Genomic DNA, 5,616 nt, shown 5'->3' with positions numbered 1-5,616 from the left:
GTGCCTAGAGTAATTCATGAGTACAGAGCCAGAACTAATTCCTGAGTACAGCCACAAGTAGTGTGAAAACAAAACCAAAACAAAACAAATGAAAAAACAAGATAAACATATTAATATTTTAAATTATACATATTTTATTTTCTCGGGCATTTTTCACACAAAACAGACCCATAAGGCACAAGGGCAATTTTTCCCCACTGGCCATACCTTATAAATGTGTTTACTTAGTACCAGTTACTGATTTATCTTTTTAATAATAGAATTTTACTTATATGAAGAAGGGTGACGGTAAGAGAAATAAAGACCCAGAATATGTGGAAGCATTATACTGTCTGTTTCAGATACTATTTCCAGCTCTTGCCTTTGTGCTGTGATGACACAGCCGTCAGAAGTCAACATTTTGTTTTGTTTTGTTTTTTGGACCACACACGTTTGATGCTCGGGGATTACTCCTGGCTAATCGCTCAGAAATCGCCCCTGGCTTGGGGGGAATCATATGGGATGCCAGGAGATCGAACCGTGGTCCTTCCTTGGCTAGCCCTTGCAAGGCAGACACCTTACCTCTGGCGCCACCTCACCGGCCCCAGAAGTCAAAATATTTTCAAAGGACTCTATAAGTTGTGGTCATTCACCCAGTGAGACATCAATAATTTTGGAGGCAAATATAATAGGAAGCTTGGAAGGTGAACATTCTTTACCCACTGTGAGAGCAACCCATGAGCATGGTGAGAGCTTCAGTGAGAAAAAGAGATGTTATTCTATTGAACAACTATCTATAAAAGTTATTCTGTAATTTTTATTGTTGTTGTTTTATTTTGAACAACCTCTGGTGTTACTACAGGCTCTATGCTCAAAAATCACTGAGTTGCTAGGGATTGAATGCAGGTTGGTTGCATGCAAGGAAAATCTGCTCTGCTATTGCAGCCGCCCCCTAAAAACCATTCTTCTAAATTTAATTAGGAAGTAATTAGGGAAATAGAAAATCACATGATTAATATTATGAGCTTATTTGGGATACTCCAGAGACTCCCAGAAATAGCTAAAGGGAAGTGGAATGGCAGAACTACAGTTGAAAATAGGGATTTTGCAGATACAATCACAAATGGTTAAATTTTAATTAATCACACTAAGCTGATTAAATTTTAGTTGATATTCTTCTTGTGATTTCATGAGTGCAGACAAAGCATAAAGATCAGAAAAAAATTGGTTTTCTGAGTGCACCAGCCAAAGAAGACCCCAGAAAACATAAGCTCTCCAAGGCCCAATCCAGAGGTAGGCTTCTCTGAGCCCACAAACACTGTGGGCTGTTCCTGCCTCTGTTTGGGCACAAAGGGGACACTGTAAAGAGCAGCACTTTCATTTTTACCTGATTTCTGTTTCTTGTGGGCACCAGCCAAGAAGAATCCAGCAAACATAAGCACTCCAGGGCCGATCAAAGAGGTAGGCTTGTCTCTACCCACAAAGGGAGGAAACAGAAGAGCATGGCCACTCTGCTTCTCTCCATGACCACAACATCTTCTAGTCTATGAATCCCATCACAATACGTAGTAAAAACCACACAACAAACTTGTCAATGGGGAAACAAAGCAAGACAACAGCATGCATAGAGAATAAAAATGACAGCTCTCATGACTCAAAAAATACCAACCACCTAATTAGCCTCTCAGATAAGGAGTTTAGAATAGAAATATGGAGGATTCTAATAGCACTCAAAAAAAGCATAGATCGAGCTGAACAGAACACAAAGATAGAAATCAGAAAACTCCAAAATGAAAAAACAGGACTGAAAACTCAGTAGATGAAATGAAAAACTCAATGGAAAGTCTCTCCAACAGAGTCATAGCAGCTGAGGACAGAATCAGTGAGCAGGAAGATGAGATGCAAAACAACTCCATACAGCAGAAGAGACTGGGAAAAAACCTTAAAGCAAATGATCAGACAATGGAAAAATACTTTCAACAAGATGGGAATGAAAGGAACCTTTCTCAATATAGACAAGGCCATCTACCACAAGCCAATGGCAAATATTATCCTCAATGGAGATAAACTAAAAGCCTTTCCTCTAAAATCTGGTCCAGACAAGGGTTCCCTCTCTCAACACTTCTTTTTAACATAGTGCTGGAAGTTCTTACCATAGCGATAAGGAAAGAAAAAAGATATCAAGGACATCCAGATAAGAAAGGAAGAAGTCAAGCTCTCACTGTTTGCAGATGACATGATACTATATCTAGAAAACCCTAAAGACTCTGTGAAAAAGGTTCTAGAAACAATAGATTCATATAGCCAAGTGTCAGGCAACAAAATTAAAATGCAAAAATCAATGGCCATCTTGTGCACCATAATGATAGAGAAAAAATGGGCATTAAAGAAATAATCCCATTCACATTAGTGCCACACAAACTCAAATATTTTGGAATCAACTTAACTAAAGATGTGAAGAAACTATACAAAGAAAACTACAAAACCCTGCTTCAAGAAATAAAAGAGGACACAAGGAAATGGAGACACATACCCTGTTCATGAATTGGGAGGATTAGTAACATTAAAATGTAAATACTCCCCAAGGCATTGTACAGATCAAATGCAACCCCTCTAAGTATGCCCAGAACATTCTTTAAAGAAGTTGATCAAGCACTCCTAAAATTCATCTGGAACAAAAAAACGCTCATATAGCTAGAGCAACCCTTTAGAAAAGGAATATGGGAGGCAACACTTTTCCCAATTTTAAACTATATTGCAAAATTATAGTCATTAAAGCAGCATGGTATTAGAAAAAAAAAAAAGACAGACCCTCAGATCAGTGGAATAGACTTGAGTATTCAGAGAATGCTCCCCAGACATACAATCAATTAATAAAATGCAAAATGGAGCAAGGAAAGCCTCTTCAACAAGTAGTGTTGGGACAACTGGTCAGTCACTTGCAAAAAAAATAAATAAACTCAGATCTCCAGATAACACCCTGAACAAAGGTGAAATGCAAATGAATTAAAGACATTGATATTATACCTGAAACCATAACATATTTAGAACACAGTAGGTAAAACACTCCAAGACATTGAGAATAAAGGCATTTTCAAGGAGGAAAGGGCACATTTTAAACAAGTAGAAGCAAAGATAAACAGATGGGATTATATAAAACTGATAGGGTTCTGCACCTCAAAGGAAATAATGCCTAGTATACAAAAGCCACCCACAGAATGAGAGAAACTATTCACCCAAAACCCAGCAGATAAGGAGCTAATATCTAAGATATACAAAGTATGACAAAACTTAACAAGAAAAAAGCATCTAACCCCATCAAAAAAATGGGGAGAAGAAATAAAGAGACAATTTCTCAGAGAAGAAATACAAATGGCCAAAAGACACATGAAAAAAAATGTTCCACATAATAAATCATCAGTGAGATGCAAATCAAAACAACAATGATGTACCATCTTACACCACAGAGACTGGCACACATCACAAAGAACAAAAACAATCAATTCTATTGGGGATATGGGAAGAAAGGAACTATTATTGACTGCTGGTGGGAATGCCGTTAATCCAACCTTTATAGAAAGCAATGTGGAGATTCCTCTAAAAATTGGAAATGAGGCTCCTATATGATCCAGCTATACCACTCCTAGGGATACACCCTAGAAACACAAAAATACAATTCAAACATCCCTTCCTCACACCTATATTTATTGCAGCACTATTCACAATAGCCAGACTCTGGAAACAAACAAGATGCCCTTCAATAGATGAATGGCTAAAGACGCTGTGGTACATATACACAATGGAATATTATGCAGACATCAGAAGTCATGAATTTTTTCTATACATGGATGTACGTGGAATCTATTATGCTGAATGAAATAAGTCAGTGGTAGAGATACACAGAATAGTCTCACTCATCTATGGATTTTAAGAAAAATAAAAGACATTATTGAAATAATTCCCAAAAATGAGGACCAGAAGGACCAGCTCACAACATGAAGCTCACCAAAAAGAGGGGTGAGTGAGTTCGAGAAATAACTACAGTGAGAAATATCATAACAATGACAATGAATGAGGGAAGTAGAAAGCCTGTTTCAAATACAGGCAGGGGTGGGATGGGAGAAGGGAGATGGGGGCATCGGTGATGGGAATGTTTCACTGGTAAAGGGAGTGTTCTTTTAACGACTGAAATCCAACTATAATCATGTTTGTAATCACAATATTTAAATAAAGAAACTTTACTCATAGACAGCACTATTACAAATTATATTTTAATATGATTTCTTATATATGCTTTTGAACTATTTTGGGGTGAATATACTATTATTATGAACAGAGAATATATTTAATAAGGAAGGAAGTGTTATTAGTCACTAATCAAAAATTATATTGTGCAGGGGCCAGAGTAATAGCACAGCAGTAGGGCTTTTGCCTTGCACACGGCTGCCTAGGACTAACTTGGGTTTGTTCCCTGGCATCTCATATAGTTTCCCTAGCCAGGTGTGATTTCTGAGCGCATAGCCAGAAATAACCCCTGAGCATCACCAGGTGTGGCCCAAAAAGCAAAAAAAAAAAAATTATATAGGGGCCACTCCTGTTGGTGCTCAGAAGTCATCAAGATGGTGTGGGGTGGGGTGGGGAGGAAGGACACTTGGGATATTGGTCATGGGAATGTTGCACTGGTGAAGGAATATATATATCAAAAAAAGAAAAGAAAAGATAAGTTCTCCCAATTCTTACGACAGGCTGTGTTCTTTACACTGACTGTATAGAAAGAGGAGGTACAGTAAATGCACCCCATATACACCTCAATACAGGCCCTTTGCCTGGTCTGTATTGTGAATTGGGGGACCAAAAAAAAAAAAAGACAACACTTATTGGTGGTCAGAGGTATAAGCCTCTGGGCATTGAGTTCAATAGTTCCTACATGCCAGACATTTGCTCCACTAGTTGGACTATCTCTTGGATCCTGTCATTAATTTAGTTTGCTTTGGATAACTTTAAGTCTCTAGGGGACTCATGGACTTTGCTTTTTATTTCAAAGGAAGGTGTGTCAGGAAAAACCATGAACACAACTGATTAAAATTAAATGCATTTTTGACAATATCAGAGCCAGAAGAATTGAAAAATACCTCTACTGCTGATGCACAATTAAAAGTTTAATCTTCCTCCCTTTTTTATTCTTTTCAGCAAGTATATATCACCAGAAGTGAAAATAAAGAGGGTAATTACCTCTCTCTGGGAACAGTCACCAAAAAAAGCTCTTTAATTTCCTATAAGATCGATTCTATATCAATAATAAGAGAATTAATTGAACTCTCCACACTATTCAAGAGTTTAAATATCAAATCATTTACTTGGTGGCTTTATAAAGAGATGAAATCATTTACATACGTATGTTGTTTGTTATCTATTTTCTTATAAATATTCCTAGTTCTTTTGTAGGAAATTCCCCTTAAAATATCTGTTCTTCAAAAATTTAATATCTCTAATATAACTATGCACCTTAACATTATTTATCTATCCATATATTAATCTATCAGTTGATTTTCCTGGAGAACTATATCTTAAATTATTATCAGAGACAGTTGATGTTCATTTGTGTTGGAAAAAAAATACAATGAGAAATTTTATCTG

At 36.9% G+C, this 5,616-nt stretch overlaps 1 non-coding gene across 1 annotated transcript; it reads left to right on the top strand.

The window, feature by feature from the left end:
• The first annotated feature begins 4,702 nt into the window (after positions 1-4,702).
• On the top strand, positions 4,703-4,835 carry LOC126002612 (small nucleolar RNA SNORA51). The gene has a single exon (XR_007493295.1). It is a non-coding gene; the product is annotated as a small nucleolar RNA SNORA51 (small nucleolar RNA).
• The last annotated feature ends 781 nt before the right edge of the window (positions 4,836-5,616 follow it).

This window comes from Suncus etruscus, chromosome 2 (genome assembly GCF_024139225.1).
Source record: "Suncus etruscus isolate mSunEtr1 chromosome 2, mSunEtr1.pri.cur, whole genome shotgun sequence".
In the NCBI taxonomy this organism is placed as follows: Eukaryota; Metazoa; Chordata; class Mammalia; order Eulipotyphla; family Soricidae; genus Suncus; species Suncus etruscus.
Note: the sequence above shows the minus strand (reverse complement) of the source record. Positions and strands in the feature narration are given on the sequence as shown.